The 10587-nt window shown below is 46.5% G+C and overlaps 1 non-coding gene across 1 annotated transcript; it reads right to left on the reverse strand.

Moving 5' to 3' along the window:
- Positions 1–1667: 1667 nt before the first annotated feature.
- Positions 1668–1799, reverse strand: LOC127683916 (small nucleolar RNA SNORA17). The gene has a single exon (XR_007977696.1). It is a non-coding gene; the product is annotated as a small nucleolar RNA SNORA17 (small nucleolar RNA).
- Positions 1800–10587: the final 8788 nt, after the last annotated feature.

Below are 10587 nucleotides of genomic sequence, written 5' to 3' on the forward strand. Positions count from 1 at the left end.
AAAAAAAAAAACCACATCATTTTGTCTGTAAGTTTTCATGTTGTGTCAATAAATTCTATTACACTGAAGGAATGCATAAGCAGATGTTTTAATTAAGAAGAAAAGGTCTTGGGACTCAAGGATGCCCACAGCAAACTCTCCAACAGTGAAATCCTCATCTAAAGGTTCGGCATATGTGTTGTTCATGTTTTGAAAGCCTTTTCCCCATTTTTAATAATCGATATTTATCTTTGATTTATTAAACCTCAACTAAAATATATGAAAAGTACCAGATCCAAGGGCACAGATGAATTGGCTTAGAGGTGTGTGAAGAGCAGAAGATGTCCCTTCTCTATACCCCTCCACTTCTCACAGGCCAGCTGGTGGTTCACACTGTGATGTCAGCTCAATAGAAGACTCACCAGCATGCAAATACCCTTGAAGCCTCTGTTGCTGCCCCCTCGACTGAAGCTGGTCATAAGGTTGGTCTACATTCAATAAAGCAAAGAAAGATCCTTCTGCCTGGAAGACCTGCAGACCCATTAACCATCTACGGCAACTATGGTATTCCTCCGTCCATGTCTTTGTAATATAACGCTTAAGTATCTCTCAGATCTGTCCATTACAGTCTCCAGGGAGCTCCTCTCAATGGGTACTCAATCTTAGCCCATAGGCCACATACAGCCCAAGATAGCTATTTATGCATGCGACACAGACTCATAAAGTTACTGAACGCTTTATGACAATTTTTCTGCATAGTGTCTGTGTGTACGTGTACATGTTTATGTGCGTGCACACTCATGTGAAGGCCAGAGGTCAGTGATCTCTTCCTCAATTGCTCTCTACCTCATTTTTTTGAGACAGGGTATCTCACTAAAACTGAAGCTTACAATTCAGCAAGGCTAGCTGGCCAGTAACCCCGGGGATCCTCTGTCTCCTCTTCCCAGCACTGGGATTAGGGGAGTCCTCCATCACATACAGCTTTGCCTAGGAGAGTGTAGGGATAGAACTCACATCTTTATCCTTGATATCATGCCTCCAGGGCCAGCTCTCCCAGGATTCCCAGGTGAAGGATTTCCTCACAGCCCACAGACAAGACCAGGCATGTCCACCTGGACTTTGGTGGTAACAGACCCCTACTGTTGCAGGGTCACGGACCCAGCAATGGCTTCAGGTGGCAACACTGGCTACTCACATCAGATTTGTTCCTCACCACCCCTGAGTCTCCAGTTCCGGCTCTCTTCACTATGCCTAATTCCTTCTGTTTCTTTCTCTATCACTCACTTGTTCTTTTAGTGATTCCGAGGGTCTCTGAGCTGGAGTTGTCTCCGGAGTGATCTCAGGACTGCTACATTCCACTTGTGCACTGTGGCACTGGGCAGGGGTCATCTCCGGCATTGTCTGCCCCTCTGGCAAAGGCCTGTGAGGTGACAAATTGGTGGTCATCCCAAGCTAGCTCCCTGTCCAGGCCCTATGGTGCTGGTCTGGTGGTTGTCTGGATTATTCCGGGCCCAGGTCCACCTGAGGAGCCTCACTCGATGGTTGTCCGTCTTGGGCTCACTCTTGCCCAGGGTCTGCAGTCCTGGGTGGGTTTCTTCTAGCCTTCAGCTTGCTCCCCAGGCTGGGAGCACATCCAGGCCTGCCTGGGACCACACCGGTGGCCATCTCAGGCTCATGGTTTTTCAGGCATTATTAGGCTACTGATCATTTAGATATTCATCGGTTAGAACATTGAGTGTAGACATAGCCTCTCTTCTCTCTGCCACCTCCTGGTGTACCTGCAACATAGAAGCCACACCTGCAAGGCCGTGAGAGGAGGGCAGGCTTTATTTTTATAAGACACATTTTAACACCCGGAGCCATTTTTAATGTCATATGTAACTATATCCTGTGACTATTAAAATGAGGAAACGTAAGAACACGTAAGGGAATGGGGTGTAGACTTCTGGTAGGCAGCCATCTGATGTTAGTGTGATGTAGCTGTTTTTAATCTCAGTATCATAGCATCACACAACATGAAAACATTGCGTAGAGGTTTCAAAGCCATGTCTACAGGCTTCATCCCTTTCCTGGTGAGGAATCTAAGCCAGAGAGTGGGTAGTAGCCCAATGGTTTGTGGAACCCAAGTTTCATTTCTGACACAATGTCCAGAAATATACACCAATGTTTTATATTGTGTGTGGTATGGATACTGGCTTGTGCGTGTACATTACACATGCATGTAGAGATCACAGGTTAAAGTCAGGTGTCTTTGCTATTGCTTTTCTTCCTCATTGAGGCAGAGTCCTCAAGTAGTTTTGTGGGAATAAAGGGTCAGAACTTCCAATTCCATGCTTCTGGTCAGCTGCCTCCTCAGCCCACCATATAAGTTTATGTATCCTTGTACCTGTGTTGACAGGAGGGAAGATATTCTAAAGATTGGCATTCTTACCTCTCCCTCTGTTTATCATTTTAGTGAGACAGTAGTCTCCAAGGGATTGGAATTACTCAAGGGGTCTTATGTAGGGAAGGAAAAGAAAAGGTTAGGATACTGGTGCCAGGCAGAGGGGGGGACCTTGTTCTAGGAAGAGATTTCATCCAGTGTTGACAGTATATCAGACCAGTCACCAGGGGGGGACACACCCAGACAATGATGGTAGTTGGGCCAGAACCTGAGCAGGACTGCTTAGTTGTGCACACCTCTGACTCTGTGTTTGAATTTCAGTCTTTTGTTAGTGTCCGGAGACTCTGTTTTGTTTGTTTGTTTGTTTGTTTGTTTGTTTGTTTGTTTTTTTACTTTATGGTTCAATCCATCTATTAAAGATAGGTGTCTGAGACTGAATTTTTAGGGCTACGGAGTCCAGCTCTGATTCTAACAAATACAGTGCACAGTGGTTTGAAACTCAACTTTGATTATAATACAGCAATGTTGATCTAAGTGCAAATTTTTCATCTCTGCATCGGTGTGCCAAAGTGACTCCTGCAGTCTGGAAATCTGGTGTTGGTGAGAAATCACATGCCAGTCACTGCGGCAGGCACCAGAGAGCTAAAATGATGTGTGCAAGAGTCTGCAATGAGCACCAAGCAATAAAAGCAAATGGGAAATTCCAGGTGTTGGAAAAACACATCTGACCTCCCAGCTGCTGGCAGGGCTGCTGAACCGGGGCTGAACTTCCTCCTGACAGGGCAGCTGTGGCTGTGGCTCTCTCCAACCCCACGTGTTAGCAAATGTGTTTTTATTCCCTATAATGGAATGTCAGTGACTGTATCTGAGACATGTGAACAGACTGCAGGTATGCTGTTAAACTGTGACAAGAATCTGTATCTATACTCAGACCACAGACAGCCATGGAAATGTTCATAGGATCCATGGTGCCTTTGGTAAGGACTCAATCTGGCTGAGGGAAGCCATGACAGGAGGCTGCTCTCAAGCAACGAGAGCAGTTGGTGGCTCATTCTAGGCAGGGGTGTTCAATTTTAGCCTCTTTGGGGCACATTGGATGAAGAAGAAATGTCTTGGGTCACAGGTTAAATCCAGGGTTTATGTGTGTGTCTCTGTGTGTGTGTTTACTTCATGTGACACTGTGGAATGATATTGCTACCTACAAAGTTCACATCTGAGAACCTCATAATTAAGTCACAAAAAAAAAAAAATCATGGGGCCGGGGAGATAGTTTAGTCAATAAAAAGCTTGCCACACAAGCGAGCTAACAACCCAGCTCTAGTACTCTGGAGAGAGGGGGTGATGTGCTCCACCCCTCATCTCCCTGTGCAGAGGTTGGATGAGGAAGAGATGCCTCATCCCTTACCATCTGTGAGAGTACAGAGATCTGGCCCTGAGATCATAAGAGCAGGAGAGCTGGCCCTGCCCCTCACCACCGGCAGCCCTTGGGAGAGCAGTCTTTTCCTAGGCAGCATGGTAGAGCTGACCTTAGTGACAGGGGCAAGAGTGAGACAGCCCTGAGGGTGTGAGTGTGGGAGAGCTGTCCCTACCTCTTGACTGCCTTGCAGTGACATGGACAAGGGAGAGATGTCCCCCTCTTCCTTACCTCTTGTGGCCTATGACAGGCAGGAGAGCTGGCCCTGGGGTCATGAGACCACAAGAACTGTCTCTGCCTCTCCTTTGCGGTAGCACTCAGGAAACTGAGCCCTGTATCTTGCCTGGGCTGCATAGTAGAATTGGTATTGGATGTGGGTGTGGTCAGTGAGCCAGGCCTGAGGGCATGATCACAAGAGAGCTAGCCAGCCCTGCCTCTTGTTGGGTACTGGCCTCATCAAGGGAAAGACACCTTCCTCCACTCGCTCGCCCCTCATCGGCTACTGCAGGTATGAGAGCTGGCCCTGGGGTCATGCAAGTGGGAGACTGGTGCCGGTGCCGTCCCTCACCAGCAGCAACTCTTGGGAGAGTGTATTCTGCACCTTGACTGGGCAGCAGAGTAAAGCTGTCCCTGGTTGCAGGGGTTGCTGGTGAGACAGTCCTGAGGGTGTGAGAGAGGGAGAGCCAGCAGGCCGAGTAGCCCAGATGCCTCTCAGCCTCAAATCCAGGCTTTGAATGGCCCCACGTCAACACCTACCCCATAAATGAGTAGTGCATGAAGGGGCTGGTCCTACAGATCCAAAACTACAAGATCTCCATAACACAGGGCAATAACAGGATACTTGGGAGGAGAACCAGTGAAGTTCCAGTATTGATAGGGTAGCAGAAGCCAGAGGCCTCATGCCAGACCACCGAGTTGTTGCAATGAACATTTGCAAGCAAAGAAGTGTGGACAAAAGGGTGTACTGTGGGGCACACTCTGACACACTACAGCTTCCACAGTGAGATTTTTATTTTCTCTGTTAGAGCGGAGGTTGCAAGGGTAGAGAACAGATACAAGGGGCAGGGGAGATGAGTTCTTGGGGTGCATGATATGAAATTTACAAAGAAGCGATAAAAAAAGTTAGAACAAAAGCACAGATGAGTGGCTCAGTTAAACATGAAACATTCAAACAGTGGAAGGGAGCAGAATCCGAAGCTGAACTGAAGTGCCCACTCAGGGCAAACTTCCCTAAATTTGTATCAGCTCAGGGCCTCATGCAGAGAAGAACACTGAGTCCCACAACTATGCACACATGGGGCCCACTTTGGCACATCTGGAAAAATCCCTAAGTCGAAATACACCCTTCAGCAGGATCATTTCAAAAGTTCATAACCCAGAGGCCCTGGCCCGCAAGCTGAGTATCTCAGGAAGCAGCTGGACTCCCAGGAACCAACAAAGCTTCTGCCCTCCACCAGATCCTTTAAGAGGGGGGAAAAAGCAAACTGGCCACACAGCAGTAGGTATTTTCAAATATAGTTCAGATTTTACTCAAAAACAACATCTGGGATGCTGAGCTCATTCTGTAGGGAATCAAGAGATTTTAAGTTTTTTGATGCACAAAGTAACAGACTTACTCTTGCAATACTGAGCAACTTCAGAGATGGATCCTATTTACTGAGGACCACATCTGGCCTAGGGCAAAAGGAAAAACAAGAGTTCAAGTTTAGCCAGCTGCTAGGCTCTTGAGTTTTCTATTTGCAGGTGATAAAGGAGTAGAGTATACAGTCACATGTTCTACCTCAGCAGAGACATGCTCTGGGAAGAGACTAGGAGACCATCTAGAACCTTCTACAATTTATCTTTAAGAAAAATAGATTGAATAATTTTTTATTTAATAACTTAAATGCCACGTGTTTTAGAGTAGCTATTAGGACTAGGAAAGAATACATTCCAACTTAAAGATGAGGAAATAAAGCAGGGAGAATTAACAGGAACACAGGATTAAAGCAATAAAACTAAGGGTCCAATAAGACAGCATCTGCACAAGTAACATGAGGGGCATAGCAGAATTTAACCCAAAATGTATGGATACGACCTTGGATACAAGTAATTGTATGGTATTCAAAGAGAAAAACAAGGTAAATTACAAAAGCCAATACCTTATTAATGCTGTAAATACAAAGAAAGGTGCACAAAATTAGGATATTTTTACTGTTCTAGGACTGGGGATATTCACTGACAAGATACAGTGACTGCAAGGAAGTGCTGGGATCCAGGGTGGTCCAGACATCTTGATTGTATTAATGTATTTCTGCTTCTTGCAGCTGTGATGAAGAGAGATGGTTTACTAGATGAAGCAGATAATTTTTCTGTCATCAAAGGGAAAAATGTGTATGAATTGTCTAAGGAATCTTTTGCTGTGGGAATATGTGCTTTTCTAGCCTGAGAGCCTTGGATAAATAGTAACAATAGTGAATAAAGTAGGTAGGGCAGCTCATAACTGGGCTGGACCTCAGCTAGCCTGATCAAGTGTGTACCACTCTCTGAGAGCAGGCTCAGCCTTGGGTTTCGTTCATTGATGAATTAAGAATCCCACTAAGTGGTATAAAGAGATTAAAAGGAAGTGAAGAACTTTCTGTCCTGAGTGGTTTTTACAGTTTAGTCTGAGAGGAACAAGGACATTTGTGTATTCTAAAAATAGCATCCAATGAACACGAGAGAAGGGAACCCAGATGGAATGTGTCAGGTGCTTTGTGGGATTCCTACGAGTATTAAACATCCCCAAAGCCCATAGATTTAGGTGGGGTCACCAACCTATGACACTAGTGGGAGATAGCAAAACCTTTAGGAGGAGGGGTCTTGTGCAAGGGACCGCACTTGGGCACACTTTTGAGCACTGCACTGGGACTCCAGTCCTGTCCCAGCTCTGCCTTTGCTGTCATGACCACAGGGAGTGGGGCCTTCTCTTTCAGGCTCATCTGCCATTGTAGATTGTCTTTCCGAAGTCCCCAAACCACTGACTTGTCATAGCCATAATTGTCAGTAGTCACTGACTGACAATTCTGAAAAGTATGAACCTTATCTCTTTTGGAAGTCATGAATACATCTTCCTAGAGACACAGAGCAGCTAATCCAGAGGCAGAAAAAGAAACAGGCCATGCTGTGTTGAGACTGAATGGACAGAGATGGGTAGGTGCTGGCCTCAGCCTCACTTTCAAGATGAGGAAGTGCTGTTGAAGATGGTGCACATGCAGGTATGAATGTCCAGCACTTGTCCTGGGTTTCCTTCTGTTCCTGTGATAAGACACCCTGGCAAAAAAACAACTTAGGGAAGAAAGGGCTTATGTAAGCTCAGGGTTTCAGGGTACAGTCTACCATATGCGGAAAAAGGGCTTATGGAAGTTTACGATCTCAGAGTGTATAGCCTACCATGTGCAGAAGATCTTAGGAAGCTGGTCACATCACAGCAGCATCCAGAGCAGAGAGAAATGATATTCAACTCACTTCCCCCAGAACTCCAACCTAGGGATCCACTCCCAGTGTACTAGAACTCCCCATAGCAGTTAACATAAGACACAACCACAGGCAACCTGCTCTAGACTAACCTAGCTATAAAATTATCACACAGTCCTCTAGAAACTGTGCTCATCTGGCCCAACTCTGATCAACGATGCCCCCGGTTTGGTTCTCTCTTGGTTGAGTATTTCTCAGTTCTAAAACTCACCAATTGTTTTCAGTGACATCAGAGCCCTAAAGTCTGACCTCCTAGTGTACTATAATATCCACGAGGTCCAGATTGGTGCGCATGTTATTTCTCATCAAATAGAGAATTGAAATTTGTGGTAGCAATGAGTCTGCTCTTGCTAGCTTCTTACACGGCTGTGAGGAAGGGAAAATAAAGATGCTTACCATCCTAGCTGGGACACAACTCACTATGATTCAGACTGTGGGTGCCATGCTTCCTGGAGGTCTCCTTCCATATCTCTGAGCCTTGATTTATAAACATGGAGGCAAGGCCAGGGCCTCACAGGGTGGGGGTGAGGATTCACTGAGCTGACAGCTCTCAGGTGCTCTGCTTACAGCTTGGTCGAGGTGGTCATGTGAGTGAACTAAGAAAATAATCGAGAGCCTTACAGAAACCATAAACCTCCTTCCAGAGGAATTTTTGGTTTTCAGGATTAGTGGAAGTTATCAGCATGAATCTGCAGCCCACAACAACTAGCTGGAATCCAGGAGGGTTTCCAGGACACTGAAGAAGAAAGGCACCCTCCCCAGGTATGGGCCAGCCATGCAGGTGGGCTGGGATGTCCTTGCTTCACAGTTCTGCCTCACCCTGAGGGAGACTTGCATTGAGAGGCACTGTTGGTGTCAGTTAAAACCCTGAGACAGCAGAAGACCTGAGTATTTCCCTCTGCTGTCCCTAAAGTAAAGCTCTATAAGAACAGGACACCAGACCAGAGGACAGAGCTCAGCCAGCCTGGAGGTCTGTGGTGGCTGCTGGATCTATTTTCATGGCTGTCTTCAGTTTAGCATCACGAGAGCAGCAGCTTCAGAGTTCAGTGTCCCACGGAGGTGTGTCTGAGACTGGCCCCTGCTATCAAATATCCGCACTCCATCCCTGGTAGGTAATTGCTGAAAGGTTAGTAATTTCTTAGCAAGCACTTTTAAAAAAATACTTTTTTTAAGATTTGATTTGTGTTTATGTATTTGTGTGTGTGTGTGTGTGTGTGTGTGAGAGAGAGAGAGAGAGAGAGAGAGAGAGAGAGAGAGAGAGAGAGGTATCGTGTCTCCTGAATCTGGAATTTCAGGTCATGAACCAAGTGTGGATCCTGGAAGAGCACCATGCACAATCAACACTGCTCCCTCTCCTTAGTATGTGAGTGTGTGGGGTAACAGAGGTTGCTGTGAGGTAACTTCCTCAGTGCTTCCCAATCAAGTTTTATGAGAAAGTATGTCACTGAGCCTGGAACTCACCATTTTGTGAAGACTTCCTGGCCACTGAGTCCTGGAGACCCACCTAGCTTTGGGATTTAAAGTATACATCATAATACATAGCTTTTATTTTTAACATGGGTTCTGAATTTTGAACTCTGTTCCTCATGTCTACAGGATAATACCCTTCTTCCCAAACTCATCTTCCCAGACCCCAGCAGGGAATATTTTCTCATCTTAGTCATAAAGGCTTCTATAGGCTCATCATGAACAGGCACTAGACTGCTATTCTATTCAAACACAAAGAGACAGGGTGTGCAGCTTAATCAACTAACATGGCGTAGCTAAGGTGTTGGACCTCCGATACTGAGGCCTAGTGAGGGAGCCTGACCCTTGAGTTTAGAGACCTGACTTGGTCACTTCCATACTGGAGTGAGCCAGCATGACCTGCATTTGCCTAGCTACTGCTGTTGTCAAATAACTTTATTGGCCCTGTCAGTCACCCCATACGCTCCATCACCCTACCCCACCCCCTACATCATCTCACTCCACCAGAAATCAACCTCCTTCCTCAACCCTATATAAACAAGAGACTGATACAATAAAATGACTTCCTGCTTTGACAGACTCCCAGCCTGGGGTGGTTATTCTTCTTTCCAGTGGCAGGAAATCTGAGCCCCACATGACACTCACCATCGTGCTTCGGCCCCAGAGAGACCCAGAGACACTCGGCTGGTCCGGGTTCTCTCCTCTCAGCCTGGACCTGCCGGCAATGAAGGTTACAGTAGACGAAGTTCCCACCCAGCTGCAGTCATAACTTAGCACGTTCCACACACTAAGGAACAAGACACGGGGAGGACTCTGCAGTGTAATGAGCAACCTCAAAAGCCAGGCACAGATTCACAATTTGTGTGGTTCTGTTGTCTTTTAGAAAAACCCAAAGTTTCAACACTTGCCACAGTCTTAGAGATGCTCACAAAATCCATTGTTTTTTACACCAATGAGGTTCCGACACACTTGATATTTTGGATAAATATCAGGGTGTCTGGGCTCATTCTCTAACATCCCCCACCCCATTTCCAGGGCCCATTATTTTGATGACCACTGCCCGCACAGTGCTTGGGACATGCTATCTGTAGCCAGAGCCATTCGAAGTGGTGGCTATAGGATTTATTATCACAGAGGAAAGTTGCTGGGCCTTCCTTGCCTTACATGAAATCCCCCAGCCCCACTGAAGCTCTGTGGGAGCTCAGGAGGTTCCGGTGGACACGTGTCCAGGGCAAACACCTGGGCAAGAAGAGCATGTCTGATTTTAATGGGAGAAGATATTTGTGTAAAGGAAAAACCACTGAGAGAACACTGTAGGTCAGTGTCATTATAAAATGATGTGAGTTGGCCTTTGCAGATGAATATCCTCACACAGCCTGCTTTCTGTAGTAGACTCTGTCACTAAAAATGTTTAGGGAAAGGTCGCGACCCTGGAGAAAGGTCAGGACAGCAGTTTTATGGTTGCAGTAACTCAGCCTTAGGGCCCTCTTGCTGTCCTGGGTCCCTTCAGGTATGCCGGTCTTCATCATTTGCTCTCAGCTTTGCTCCCTCGCGCCGTCGTACCTTTCATCAGTGACAATTCCTTTCACCCTGTGGAATGGCCTTCTCAGGTAGAAGGAATATCTCACAGATCTTCCCCTTGCTGGCCCTAAGAAACCAGTTTCTCTGTGATCCCCCAGGCCCACTCCCAGCCAGCCCCAGCTCTGAAAATGAGAGCAATCCAGGAGTCGCTTGTGGTGTCAGAGCAACAGAGGCTGCAAGCCACTGCCCTGCTCTTGAGGAATCCCATCCTGACCCCTCTGTCTCCTCCTCTTTCTCCTATTACTTTTAACTGGAACACATTGCTTAT

This window comes from Apodemus sylvaticus, chromosome 4 (genome assembly GCF_947179515.1).
Source record: "Apodemus sylvaticus chromosome 4, mApoSyl1.1, whole genome shotgun sequence".
Lineage (NCBI taxonomy): Eukaryota > Metazoa > Chordata > Mammalia > Rodentia > Muridae > Apodemus > Apodemus sylvaticus.